Consider the following 16,074-nt stretch of genomic DNA (forward strand, 5'->3'; position numbering starts at 1 on the left):
CTAAGCCTATCTGGGGCAGTTGTAAAGATGACCCTCTTGTGAAACTGGCCAAGTGATCAGTGCTTTGTCTACATGTGCTGCATCAGTTAGGATGCTTTTGGTAGCAGGCAACAGAAAAATCAGACTATGGCTTCAACTACAAGGACACCGATACTTCACTAAGAAATCCAGGTAGGCATTCCTAGAGTAGATCTGCTTGTTCAGATAGGTCATCAATGACTCCAGCTCTTTCTATCCCCAACGGGACTGCACTCAACACATTGGTGTTAACCCTCATGGTCACTGTTCCAGGCATCACATTCTTATATTACAGCTTTCAAAGCTAAACTTGGAGGACAGTAAACAAGAACAACGTTTTCTTTGCATGCTGCTCTTATCAGAAAGGACACATTTCTCCTGAATTCTCTGGCAGATTCCCCTTTGATCTCACTGTTTAGAACTTGGTCACATGCTCACTCCTGTGCCAATTACTCTCAAGGAGAAACTAAGTTGTTAATAATTGTCTTAGACTATTAGTTGGGCACACGGTAGCTAGGATGGAGTTGGGACTCTGCCATCAAGGAGTGGAGAAGAAACTGTGCAAATTTAGCCTTTGGGAAAAGGTAAATAGGTAAATAAGAAGCCTAAGCAAGATGTTATACAGACTACATAAATGTTTATGATGCTGCTGTGGCATGGGTAGAAACATGCAAGAGTCTGGATAGGCTAAGTCATGCTGCAGAAACAAGTAATCCCAAGTAAACAGAGGTTTATTTACATGTCCATCATGCGTCCACTGCAACTTTGCTCTACTCACAGGCCCAACTCACTGACCACTTCCTATATGATATGTTGCTGGTCTTGCAGCAGAGGAAAGAGACCACAGCAAACTAGGTGCTGGCTCTTGATGTCCCTGCTCCAAAATGACACCTGTCACTTAGGCTCACAGTTTATTACCTAAAGCAAGTCATTTGGCCATGCCTGAGTTCGCTAGCCAAGAGTGTCATCCTCCTGTAGGAAGGTGAGCTCAGGGAGGGGGCAACAGATATTTTGAGTGAAAATGCAATCTATCAAAAAGATGATTGTGTCATTTAGCCATTACTCACTTCAATATGGTCATGCACATTTGTGACTCAGCATTAAGCTTTTGTAAAACTTGATTCTTTCTGTTGCCATTGAAGCACAGTGGCCAGACCTTACTATTTATCCTATGATGATAAGCCACTCAAAGAACCAAGTAAATGTACAATAGCATTTATTGTTTTCTTCTTAAAAATGTTCAATAAACAATGCATCTATATTAAAAACAATTTAAAACAGCCACAAAAGATCCCATTTCCTGAGCTCCACCTCCCCTTTCCCCTTCAGCTTTAAGCCCTTCTGAGTGCAAAAAGGATTTTAACTGTCTTCCAACATCTCGTGTTCTCTTTTAAATCTAGAATTAGGCTGGCTCAAGGGATAGTTCTGGCACAATCACAATAGCCTACTCTTTCACAGTTCAGAGCCTAGTTGAAAAAAGCATACACTTCATTGTTGAGAAGCTCATTTATACTGGGGGCAAACCCCACACCTAAGCTCTACCCTAGTGCTCCCTGGACACAGACTGCCTGATAGAGTCTTTGCAAAGCAACTCTCTCCCAGAGCATTCTTTCTTTCACATTCAACTCTTGCATCCTCAGGATAAGAATTGGGGCAATTATGTAACTATATGTGATTTCTCTGAGATTAGTTTTGGGAGGAAACATTGCTTTCATTGTTGTCTAGGGCTTTGCAGAAGCATTTAAAGCAAGCTTTTGCACTTAGGGCTTATTGTAACTTATTGTGTGATTAACAAAGTTTTATAGGAGGGCACCTGGGTGGCTCAGTCAGTTAAGCGTCCGACTCTTGGTTTTGGCTCAGGTCATGGTCTCAGGGTCCTGGGATTCAAGCTCCATGTCGGGCCCCCTACTCAGCATGGAGTCTGCTTGGGATTCTCTCTTCCCTCTCTCTCTGCCCCTTCCCACCCCCCTACTCTTTCTCTCTCTAAAATAAATAAACACATCTTTAAAAAACCCAAAAAACCCCACAAAGTTTTATGGCAACATATTATATAGAAATCACAAATGACTTTTTTTGAAAGTTAATAGATTAACTTCTTTGTTCTCTAAAGAACTCAAAATGGATTTGAATAGGGCATATATAGGACATAACTCGCCATTACTCCATCCTGCAAACCACCGTTCTACTTTCCGTCTCTTATGAATTTGACTACTCTAGGTACCTCATCTAAGTGGAATCAGTGTATTTTTCTTTTCTAACTGGCGTATTTCACTTCACATGTCCCCAAGGTTTATCCATGTTGCATCATATATCAGAATTTCCTTTGTTTTAAGTCTATTAATTTATAAATTGACATACATGATAATGGTTTTAAAATTATTTGCATTGTTTTTAGAAGTTTTTTTAAAACTTACGGTCAGATTTACTTTCTTTGATGTACGGTTCTACATGCTGCAAGATAAGCACAGGTTTGTGTCATCACAAGCCCAATCAGATACAGAATCCCCAAAAGTTCCCTTGTTATGTCCTGCCCCACTCCAACCCCAACCACAGGCAATCGTTAATCTGCTCTCTCTCCCTACAGTTTGCCTTTTCCAGGACATCATGTAAGTGGAATCATATAGTATGTAATCTTTGGGAACTGGCTTCCTTCACTCAGCTCAACACATGAGATATTTATCCATCTTGTATGTATCAACACTTTGTTCCTTTTCATTGCTGAAAAGTACTCCACTGTATGGAGCTACCATAGTTTACCCAGTCACCAGCGGAAAGCTATTTGTTTCCAGTAATGGACTGTTATGAATAATGCTGTTGTAAACATTAATGTACAAGTTATTGTGTGAATATAAGCTTTGGTCTCTCTAAGGTAAACAGTTTAGAGTAGGAGTGCTAAATTTTATGGAAACTGTATATTAACTTTAATAGAAACTGCCACATGGTTTTCCAAAGCAGGTGTACCATTATTTTTTTTGAGGGGGAGGGAGAGCGTGTGTACAAGTGTGAGTGCACACACGCTTACACATGAGACCGGGGGGAGGGGTGGTGGGAGAGAGAGAATCCCAAGCAGGCTCTACACCCAGTGTGGAGCCCTACTCCAGGCTTGATCTCATGACCCTGAGATCATGACCTGAGCTGAAATCAAGAGTTGGATGCTTAATCAACTGTGGCACTCAGATGCCCCAAAGCAACTGTACCATTTTGCATTTCCACCAGCAATGTATAAGAATTCCAGTTGCTCCACATTCTCACCAGCATTTGGTATTATCAGTTATTTGTGTGTGTTTTAAGACATTCAAACAGGTGTGCAGTGGTATCTCATGGTGGCTGCAATCTGCATTTCTCTAATAACTAACAATGTTGCACATTTTATGTGCTCACTTGCCATTCATCTATCTTCTTTGGTGACATGTCTATTCAAATATGTTGCCCATTCTTGCATTGAGTTTTTTCCTTATTATTAAATTTTGAGAGTTTCGTATCATGGTTGAATCCTTTGTTAAGTATGTGATTTGGAAATATTTTTTCCCAGTGTATAGCTCATCTTTCATTCTCTCACAGTGTATTTTGTGGGTCAAAAGGTTTTTTTTAAATTTTGTTTAAGGTTCACTTATTTTTAAAATGGATTGTATTTGGTGCCATATCTAAAAACTGCCTAATCCAAAGTCATGAAGATTTTCTCCTATATTTTCTTTTTATAGTTTTACATTTTGTATGTAGGTCTATTGGCAATTTTATTTATTTTAATTAATTTTCTGGTTTTTTAGAGAAAGAGTGAACAGGGGTGGTGGGGGGAGGGCAGAGGGAAAGGGAGGGAGAATCCTAAGCAGGCTCCACACCCAGCAGGGAGTCCGATGCAGGGCTCAATCTCATGACCCTGAGATCATGACCTGAGCTGAAATTAAGAGTCAGTTGCTTAACCAAGTTACCCAGGCACCCCAAGTTTATTTTTATACAAGAAGTGAGGTAGAGGTCAGGTTCATTCTTTTGCATATGGATGTCCAATTTATTGAACATTTATTGTTCAATTTATTGAATTTATTGAATCATTTATTGAAAAGACTATCTTTTCTCCAAAGAATTGCCATTCTCCTTTGTCAAAAATCAATGAACCATATTTGTGTGGATTTATTTTTGCAATTTATGCTATTCCATTATCTATGCGGTTATACTTTTTGTTAATGTCACACTGTCTTGATTACTGTATCTCTAGAGTAAGTCTTAAAATCTAGTAAGATGAGCTTTTCAACTTGATTTTTCTTTTTCAAAGTTATTTTGCCTTTTCAAATAAATTTTAAAACAATCTTGCTGGGACTTGGGTTAGAATTCACTAAAACTAAATCAATTTGGAAAAATTGACATCTTAATTATATTGAATCTTCTAATCCATGAATATCTTCATTTATTTAGGTTTTCTTTCATTTCCTTAATTAGTGTTTCCAGTTTTGAACATAAAAATTCTTCAGAGATTTTGTTAAATTGAAACCCAAGTATTTCATTTTGAAGTACTACAAAACCAGTACTTAATTTTTTGACTTTCAATTGCTCACTGTTAATATATAGTAGTGTGATTGATTTTAATGTTAACAGTGTATCCTCCATGGTAACCACACTAATTAGTTCTAGCAGCTTTTTTGTAGATTCCTTTGCAAATTGATTGTGAATAGAGCAAGTTTTGCTTTCTCCTTTGTAATCTTGTACATCTCTTATCTCTATTTCTTGCCTTATAATACTGGCCAGGACGTATGATGTTAAATAGAAATGCTGAGAACAGACATTCTTTTCTTCTCCAAATTAGGAAAAAGCATTTTGGTCCTTCACCATTAAAAATGATGTTATCAGTCAGTTTTTTATAGCTGTCCTTTATTAATTTAAGGAAATTTTATTATATTCCTAGTTTGTGGAGGGTTTTTTGTTTTGGTAAAGAATGGATGCTGAATTTTGTCAAGTGCATTCTCTGCATCGATTGGTATGACCATGTTGTTTTTATAGTCTGTTAAGATGGCAGATTACATTGATTTTCAAAAGTAGTACCAGCCATGCATTCCTGGGATAAATCCCACTCGGCTTTGATGCATTTTGCTTTTATTCAGTTTGCTAATAATTTGTTTAGGATCTTTTTGTCTATGTTCAAGATACTAGTTTTGTCTTTGAAATGTCTTTGTCTGGTTTTGGTACTGGAGTAGTGCTGGCTTTCAAAATGAGTTGGGAAATATCTCTTCCTCTTCGATTTTCTGGTGGGGGTTGTGTAGAATTGATATTATGTTTTCCTTAAATCTGGGCCTGGATTTTCTTTGTTGGAAGGTTTTTAACTACAAGTGTAATACCTTCAAAGGATATAGGTGATTCAGATTATCTGTTTCTTCTCATGTGAGCTTTAGTCATTTATGTCTTTCAAGAAAGTGGTCCATTTAATCTATGTCAAACTTAATGTACAGAGACTTGTTCATAGTTATTTCCATATTATCTACCCTTTTAGTGTTTGTGTGTTCTATACTGCTATTATATCTTTCTAATATTGACATTTTGTGTCTTTTTTCTTTGATCAGTCTGGCTAGTTTATCAGTTTTATTGATCTTTTCATAGAAATGGCTTTCGGTTTCATGAGTTATCTCTATTGTTTCCTTCCTTTTGCTTGCTCTGGGTATTGTTTACTTTTTTTCTAGTTTCTTAAAATGGAAGCTTAGATTATCGATCTATTTATTTTCTAATATAAGCCTTTAATGCTACAAATCTCCCTAAAGGTACTGCTTCAGCAGTTTAGTCACTTCAAAATATTTTCCAATCTCTCTTGGGACTTTGTCTTTGGTCCATGGATTATTTAGAAGTGTGCTATTTAATACCCATATATTTGGGGGAATTCCAGGTATTTTTGTTACTGATTTCTAGTATGATTCCATTTTAATGAGAACATATTTTGTATTCTTTCAATTCTTTTAGATTTGTTAAGGTTTTTATGACCAAGGATATGTCTATCATGGCCCATATTACATGTACGCTAGAACAGAAGGTATATTCTGCTATTTTGGGGTGGAATGTTCTATAAAAATCAATTAGATCAAGTTGGCTGCTGATATCATTCAGGCCTCCTATATTCTTACTGATTTCGGAATACTTGTTTTACTGATTCCTGGAAGGAATGTTGAAGCTCACATCTGTATTTGTGGATTTATCTATTTTCTCCTTTCAGTTCTATCAGTTTTTGTTTTATGTATTTTGAAGCTCTGTTGTTGGGCTGCATACAGTTCAGGATTGTTACGTCTTCTGAGTGAACAGACAATTTTGTTATTAAATCACATATTTACTTCTTATACTTGTTAATTTTCTTTGTTCTGAAGTCTATTTTGTCTGATTAATATGGCCACTCCAGAATTCTTTTAGTCTGTGCGTGGTGTATCTTTTTCCATCCTTCTCCTTTCTAGCTACTTATACTATTTAAAGTGGACTTCTTGTAGATAGTATATAATTGGGTCTTTATTTTTAAACAAAATGACAAACTGTCTTTTAATTGGTGTTTCCAGAATATTTCCATTTAATGTAATTGTTGACATGGTTGGACCTATAATTTTATTATTTCTTTGCAGTTTCTCCTTTTTCTTCCTTTCTCTGTTTTTCCTTTTCTGGTTTCTTTAGAATTATTTGAATATATTTTAGTTTTCTATTTTAACTTATCTCTTGGCTATTTAAACTCTATACTTTGCATAATATTTATAATGACTGCTCTAAGGATTAAAACATACTTTAGTTTTATAATTCACTTATTAATATTTAATTATTCCAATAAAATGTAGGATTGTCATATAGGCCCCTTTACATTACACATAATGTTGTAGTTATCATATGTATTACATCTATGTATACTAAAAATCCTACCATTTAATATATTGTTTTCTTGCAACCATTATACATATTTTAAGGAACTCAAGAGGAGTAGAACAGTATTATATTCACCCATATACTTCTTATTTCTGTTGCTCTTTATTCCTGAAGTTTCAAGTTTCCCTCCTGGATCATTTCCCTTAGACTTGAAGAACTTCCTTTGAAATTTATTTTACAGCAGGTGTATTTGTAACAAATTCTTTTCATTTCCCTTCATCTGAAAAACCTTTATTTTGCCTTCATTATTGAATAATATTTTTTCAAAATATAGAAATCTGGGTTAACATTTTTTTTTCAGCATTTAAAAAATGTTCTAAAAACAAAAAAAGTTGTTCCACTGATTTCTATCCCTTGATTTCTGATGAGAAATCCACAATATTTTGGTCATTTTGCGTCTTATACATAATGTGCCACTTTCCTCTGACTTCTTCAAAGTTTTTCTTTAATTTTAAGCAGTTTGGCTATGATGCATCTGGGTAGTTTTTTTTTATTTTGGCTTACCTTGTTTGGAATTTATGGAAGTTCTTGAATCTTTAGAATCGTGTTTTTGCCAAGTCATCCTTTATTTCTTTTAATATTTAGTTGCATCAATCTCTTTCTCCTCTCTTTCTTGGACTGCAAACACATGTGTGTTATATACATACACACAGACACAGACACAGACACACACCATATATATATACATACACACACGCGCGCCAGTGTAGTTAACGTTCAGTGTTCTATTAGTTTCAGGTGCACAATATAGTGATTCAACAATTCTATATATTACTCAGTGCTCACCAAGATAAGTGTAGTTCTCAGTGTACATATCCATTTGGTTCTCCCCCACTCTAAAACATGCTTTATTTTTACTTAGAAATATATTATGTATATATTCCCAGCTAAGTACATAACAATTTATTCCTTTTTTTAAAAAGTTGTGGTAAAATACACGTTAAATTTACCATCTTAATAATTTGTAAGAGTACAGTTCAGTAGTGTTAAACACATTGACATATTTGCACAACCAATATTCAGAACTCTTTATCTTGCAAAATTGAAACTCTATACCCATTAAACAACTTCCCATTCCCCACTGCCCCCATGGTTCTTTCTTATAGCTTCTATTTCTCTACAGAGAATTTCTGCCTTTACATTCATTTCAAGAGTGCTGTCTCTTACTTCTTGGAGTTTGGCTATGCTAGCTGCTTTAAAGTCACTGTCTGGTAAGTCTAACATTTGAGCCATCTTGAGGTTGGCTTTTCTTGCAAGTTGTTGAGATTTTTATATTTTATATGACTTTTTAAAAGATACTAAATGGCAGGGCCAGCACCAGAAGTGGTCTGTTAATTGTCCAGTGCTCTTCGCACTGATCCATGGAACCTTACTTGTATGCACATCGCATTCAGTCTCATTCATATTTTTTTATTTATAAAGATTTCATTTATTTATTTGACAGAGAGAGAGAGAGCACAAGCAGGAGGAGCAGCAGGCAGAGGGAGAAGCAGGCTCCCACTGAGCAAGGAGCCCGATGCAGGGCTTGATCCCAGGACCCTGGGATCATGATATGAGCCAAAGGCAGATGCTTAACCGACTGAGCCACTCAGGCACCCATCATTCATACTGTAATGAATGATCAGGCAAGTCATAATTAGAGGGTTGTCTTTGGAGCCAAAGTAAAAGCTGCTTAGTGCTATTTCTGCATATCATCATTTCAGGTAGAAATCTTGAGCTCAGTGAACAATTTTTCTTTCCTCCTCCTATAATGAATACTAGATGTCATGAAAAATGGTCCTTCTGGTTCCCATTTGGATATTTCTCTTGGTAAAAACAATACTCGGTGATACATACATACATACATACACACACACACACACACACACACACACACACACACACACCAAGGCAACCAAGATTCAGAGGCTGAATTCCAAGAACCCCTTTCTACCCAAAAGCTGTAAGTTGCTCAGCAAGTTCACTCAATGAGAAGCCAGAGGGAAAGGCATTTTAGGAAAGCAACCATCACAGATCTGAGACAATAAGAAAAGGTAGAGGAATGGCAGCTGGCATGTAAGGGTAATGACCTAGGCAGGAGCAAAGAGCATCACTCATGAGGTTATGAATTATTCACTAAAAGAGGATGAGGGGAAACAGAGAAAGAAGGGATAGACACATTCAGTGGGCATTTTAACCATCAATTCCCACAGCTATGTGCAGAGCAATCTTGCTTCATTAAGTGTGACAGTGCAGAGCTGATGAGGTCTTCTCACTTCTCCTCCACTTTAGGGGGATATGAACACCACCAGGTGCTGCCATCCCTGTGACAGGAATATATTCTCTTTCATCTAGATATTTAGTCAAAAGCTCAAGGATAACCTGCTCAATCTGTGTAATGGAGCCAAAGAATAAACTGTATATACCAAGTCTTCTAGATCAACTCACACATCTACATTAAAGCAAGGGAATTTAGAACGCAGGTAAAAACCAAAAAGTACTGGACCACTGTAACATTTTCCCAGTTGCGTGATTTGAGAAAATTGTTATTCACTAAGAAGAAAAGACTCTGCCATTTCTGTCCCATCAGGATTTCTTTCTGTAACTACTCAAAAGATTTAATCTTAAATAAGAGTATAAGGATCTATCCTTATTAGTACACTTATTCCCAGTAGTATCTAGTTTTATTCCATTCCCCTAGAAATTGTAAAAAGTTTTCCATATTACTTTATATACATTTTAACACTAACTCTGCATTCATCATTTAAAGACTTTAACAATTCATAGAAACCCTAAGATTTCATCAAGTTCATTGTATGGTAAATGAAAAAGTACTTCTATTTCTCTATACCAATCAAAAATTTTTATCTTTTAGTTAATTTCCCTTTCAAATTTAAGATGTTACTGAATCTATAGATTGGGCAGAACGTTCTGGAATTCAGGTACTTCACTAACTCAGATGGGTATGTGGGGCTACGGCTCCAGTGAGGATGAACCAGTAAAGTTCTTTATTTCTAGGCGGCCCAGTGTATTTATATATTGTGCAAACATCCAGCATTTTCAGGAAACCAGATCAATCACCTGTACTGGTGCTAAAAGTTGCATGCACGCTTGTAGCTCCTTCTGAGTAAAGTGAAGCTGCCATTCTGGACAGAACTGACTGAACAGAGTGGCTGCTTGATCTAAGGGTTGCTGCTTTTCAGGCTAGTCAGCTTGCCCGTGAGGTGGCCCAAGCTGAAACTACCTGAAAGGACTAATCACGACACACTGAGCCAATCAGGTCTGCCTTCCTAGGATGGCTGAAGAACAAAGTAAGTAAGAAACTGGGAGTAGGGACAGAAATGGACATTTCTGGAGAAAAGGCAATAAGTATAAGTGACGGGAAATCAGAGGCCAGAGAAAAGAGATAAAGCAGAGCAGAAAATATGTCAGAAGTAGCAGAAACAAAGACAGAGAAAAGCTGATTCACTGAAATGACTGAACAGCTGTCAAGTAGGAAGAAACAGAAGCCTATTGCTGATGAAGTAACAAATACAAGAAACAGAACTGTATATGCTGTATTCTGAAAATTATTCCAACTTATCATCTTCTATTAGCTCCAGTTAAGCTGCTCTGTTTTCCTCACTTTCCACGTTTCCTTAGGTGTCTTTCTGTTCTTGCAACTTAAAAGAAGAGTCTACCACTATTAACTAAGTTTGCAATTATTCGTTTATGCACAGATCATTAAGTTTATGATAAATTGTTATTCTGAAGGAATCATTCTAATTTCAAAAGATCTTAACTCTGGTTGGGCATTTATGTAACATTTTATTTCTTCGGTTTTGGGGCTAGTAACTTAACTACCTGAATATATTTAGGTGCCTTGAAATTGGCCACCTATACTCACCTGCCACTAATAAATGTATTTTTATATTTAAACCAGATGCCTTGCAGCGTCTGGTACTTACCTCTGTAGAAAAGTTAATATTTTCAGCTTGCTCCTCCTCATAAATAAAGAATTGCTTTTTGTTACTGTAAGAGAACACTAACTCAAAAACTTTTTAATTCAAACCTTCCTCCAAGGTTTCTACTTGACATAGGAGTGATTGTTCTGGGAGCAGTAATACTTCAAGTATAAGTTACACCACTGCCGACCAGCATTAATTTACACTGGGACCTGTTTACCTGTTGCTTACAAGGTGTGAGTCAATTCTTGGGTTAATTTCTGACTAAGGCCATTCTGTTTTTGTACCTACAGTGAAAGAACGTTTTAGAATCTAGCTTGTGTACTGATAGCAAAGCCACTGATTGCTGGAAAACTGTAGTGTTTGAGGTCATAAAACAGAGATGGTGCTTGGGAACACTCTCACTGACCCCATTCCTGATTATTCTATACATTGGTTTGATTACTTAGAATATCACGAAACATTATCAGTATTTGAATGACAGACTACCATTAGAATACCACTATAGCAGAAAGCTTACGAACAGTTTAAGGAATCATGCATGCTCTTTCTAGACACTCCTTTAAACCTCATAACACAAAAACGCAACTTTAAATGTACGCTTTTGCCTTGTACTCTGTTAAAAAGAAACCCAAAGAGTTTGGAGAAGTTAAAGTAATTTGCAAAAGTGGCTTCTTCTGATGAAGAAGAATTTGAGGCATTATGGCCATGCTTCTTGACACTCTTTATTCTTTAAAATAAAGTTTTCTCTCTGTACTTTCTGCTTAATTTTGCTGTGAAACAAAAACTGTGCTCTAAAACTAAAGTCTATTTTAAAAAATGAATCTAGATATAGACCTTACACCCTTCACAAAACTTAACTCAGATGATCATAACCCTAAATGTCAAATGCAAAGCAATACATCTCCCAGAAGAGAAAATCGAGATGATCTTGGTATGCCAACGACTTTTTAGATGTAACACCAAAGGCAGCATTCATGAGGGAAATAGCTGATAAGCTAGACTTCATTAAAATTAAAAACTTCTGCTCTGCAAGACACAATCAAGAGAATGAGAAGACAAGCCACAGACTGGGAGAGAATATTTGCAAAAGACACATCTGATAAAAGGGCTGTTATCCAAAATATGCAAGAACTCTTAGAAGAAAATGAACAACCCAATTAAAAAATGAGCAGAGGGCCTGAACAGACACCCCACCAAAGATATACACGTGGCAAATCAGCATTTGAAAAGACATGCAGCATCCTGTCNNNNAGCAGGAAAATTGCGAACTAAACAAAGAGATTCTACTAAATGCCCATTAGAATGGCCAAAATCCAAAATACTGACAACACCAAATGCTGGCAAGGATGCGGAGTAAAAGGAACTCTCGTTCCGTGCTGGGAGCAATGCAAAATGGCACAACCACTTTGGAAAACAGTTTGGCAGTCTACACTGAATATACTCTTACCATATGATCCAGCAATTGCATTTTGGTATTTACCCAAATGAACTGAAAACTATGTCCACACAAAAACATGCGTGTGGATATTTATAGTAGCTTTATTCATCATTGCCAAAATTTGGAAACAATTACAATGTCCTTCAGCAGGTGAATGGGTAAACTGTGGCACACCCAGACAATGAAATATTATTTGGTACTAAAAAGAAATGAGCTGTCAAGCTGTGAAAAACATGGAAGAAACTTAAATACATATTACTAAGTGAGAGAAGCCGATCTGTAAAGGCTGTATGATCTCAATTGTGTAACATTCCGGGGAAGGCAAAACTATGGAGACAGTAAAAAGATCAGTGGTTGCCTGTGGTCAGAGGAGAGGAAGGGTTAAATAGGAGGACTACAGAGGACTTTTTGGGCAGACTTTTGTATGATACTACAATGCTAGATACATGTCATTATGCATTTGTCCAAACCCACAGAGTGTACAACACCAAGAATGAACCCCAAGATATACACTGTATGCTTTAAGCGAAAATGAAGTGCCAATGTAGGGCCATCAATTGTAACAAACACAGCACTCTGGCAAGGGGTGTTGACAACGGAAGACGTAGTGCTTGGGGGAGGAGCAGAGAGTACAGAGGATCTCTGTACTTCTGCTCAGTGTTGCTGTGAGCCTAAAACTGCTTTAAAAAATAAAGTCTATTTTAAAAATAATAAAGTTCCCTGGGCCCCAAGCCAGCCCTACCGAATCAAATAGAATCTTATAAAGGGGTGAAGATCTAAGGAATATGATTTTTAGCAAATGGTTTTGGAGACAAGATTACTAACATGGTGGGAGAGGTGAGAAAGGAAAAGGGGAGAGAAAAATGGAGAAGAGATGAGGACAGAAATTAACACTGACTGACGTTTCCATGTCCTAACCTTAAAGATTAAGATTCAGTGCAGTGAGAGTGGTGCCTAGAAATATGCATTTGAAAAACTCCTTAGGTGATTCTGATAAAGGGAAGGGCACACCCAATCCAGTGAGGGGGATTCAGGGAAGTGGGGCTTAATAAAAAAGAAGTAAAATGGCATGCAATATTTCTGATGTAGAAATAAACTGTTCTGAATGTCCAAAAAAAAAAAAAAGAAAAGAAAAAAAAGAGGATATAGTCAAAGGCAATGAAGGGAGTATTTGAGCAAAGGTTAAAAAAACCCAAGAAAAGAGTCTTCCTTCCAAGCTCAATAATTATTTCTGCAAGAAGACAGCCCTGATGTGTGTCTTACACAAAGTCATGTAGGTGCACATTCTTCACCACGATTTCATAGAAACAAGGCAGATGACAAGTAATCTTCAGGAATGTAGTCTCAAAAGTAGACTAGGGGGGTGCCTCGGTGGATCAGTTGGTTAAGTGTCTGACTCTTGATCTCAGGGTTGTAAGATGGAGGCTTGCCTCGGGCTACGCACAGGGAGTCGGCTTGCCATCTCTCTCTCTCCCTCTGCCCCTCTTCCCCTCTCTTCTCTCTCTCTCTTTCTAAAATAGATTACAGAACAAAACTCTAACATGCCAATTATCAGAGAGTCCTATTTTCTAAATGCCACAATACAAAGCATTTACTACAAACAGAAAAAACAAATAAAAATCAGTTCATACAATGAGTAAGAAAAAAATGGATTTTTTAAGATGATATTTAAAATCTATCAAGTAGGTAAAGTTTACCCATGAAGTAGGATCTATAACTGGGGCAACTATATAATGTATTATCTAAAACGGGACATTTGGGACTGAAAGAGACTTCCAGTAACTATGCCAGGAAAACAGGTGTAGACCAAGACTGTCCCAACCAAACCAGAAAGGATATTCCCCTCATGGTAATACTTCTCAGGGCATAATGAACCTAACAATAATCATATATGCTAACTATAAAATGCTCCAAAGAGAATTGACCTTAATTATAAAGTTAGAAATCACAGATGGCATTAATTCAAGTTTCTTTCTCTCTCTACCCATATCCTTGGTAGAGAGCATCAAATAGCACTTTTATAATTACATAGCCCAGCGGTAATTAATATTGATTTTGGAACTTAGTAAAGGTCAACATTAATTTGTGTACCATACTGCATTTCAATCTGGCCTTTACTTTGGAATTCGTTCAGTGGGCACTGTTTCACCAGCCCCATTACCACCCCAACCATGACAACAGGCTCAAACTTGAATAAAATGTCAGAATAAATTTTTTAAAATTTTAAGATGTAGTATACTTTTGTATGGATCTTGACTCCCTAATGAAATGGTATCTTGATTATGAAAAGAGTCTTTTCCTTGAGTTTCTACTCTGAAAGGGTTTGGGTTTTCTTTTCGCTTTCGATAAATAAGTATTGGGGGTGGTCTATAGTATGGCACATTTTCTCCTAAGTGACAGATAAAGCAGAGGAGAGATAGAGCAAATAATTGTCAATCCAATGAGAAATAGTTTTGCCATTTGTCATCATGGAGAACAATGGCTCACAAACCTGACTGCACATTTGAATTATTTGGGGGAGCTTTAAAAAAGCAACCCCGCAGCTTGCCACATAAAACATTCACAACAGAATTACTCATAAAAGCCAAAAAACGGAAACAACTCAAATGCGCCTCAGCTGATGAACTGACAAATAAAACGAAGTACCTGAAGCAGAGCAGTTTGTAATAACAAAAAAGAATGAAGCCCCCTTACCTGCTACCACATGAATGAAGCCTGAAAACAAAACACTAAATGATAGAAGCCAGACACAAAAGACCATATAGTGTAATGACTCCATTCAGGTGAAAGGTCCAGAATAGGAAAATCTATAGAGACACAAAGCAGATTAATGGCTGTCCAGGACTACAGATTTGGGGGAGGAATGAAGACAGACTGCTAATGAGCACAGGTTTCTTTTTTAAAGTAATGATAATGTTCTAAAACTGACTGTAATCATCAGGGAAATGCAAATCAAAACCACAGTAAGATATCACTTCACACCTGCTAGAATGGTTATTATCAAAAAGACAAGCAATAACAAGCATTGGTGAGGATGCAGAGTACAGCCATTATGCAAAACAGTGTGGAGGTTCCTCAAAAAATTAAAGACAGAACTACCATGTGATCCAGCAATTCTACTTCTGCATTTCTATCGAGAGGAAATGAAATTAGTATCTGGAAGACATTAGAACTGCACGCCTCAGTTTGGTTATCTGCAGTATGTACCCAATCAATTGCATTTTTCCTGCCAATCTTCATGGCCTTTGTGCTATCTTCCTAACTGGGACTCTGCCCCAACTTGCCCTTCAATGTCTCAGCTACCTGGCCAGGGAGGGGCCTCACTTGGAAATGCAGTTCAGCAGTGCTGGCCTTCTCCTCACCAGGCCTGACCTCTTGCACACTGAATGGCTGGCTGATATCCCGCCTCATGTTAAAGAATCGACCTTGTAATATAATCCACATTGTCACTTGCCAGACACTGTGTATTGCCACTGCTTGGACACACTGCTTCGGGAGCTCATACCTGTTTACATGCTGACGCTGGCCTGCCCAAGCCAGAGATGGCTCGAAATGTCCACTTGGACATTACCACTGATTGCTGGTCCCTGCAGCTCCCTCAGGCAGGGGCATGACATTCCTGGATTCATCTCCTTTTCTTGCTGGCCTGCCAGTAAGGTTACGGCACTACCTCCAAAATCTTGTTAGAAAGAATATAAAACATTTATAATCATACAGAGTATTAAAACACTATTTAAGAAGTATCGTTCTTTTTAAAATTTTGATAGTAAATCCCAAAAGTAAACTCTACTGTGAGACATTCTTGAGGATTTCACT

Source organism: Ursus maritimus, unplaced genomic scaffold (assembly GCF_017311325.1).
Source record: "Ursus maritimus isolate PB19 unplaced genomic scaffold, ASM1731132v1 scaffold_5, whole genome shotgun sequence".
NCBI lineage: Eukaryota > Metazoa > Chordata > Mammalia > Carnivora > Ursidae > Ursus > Ursus maritimus.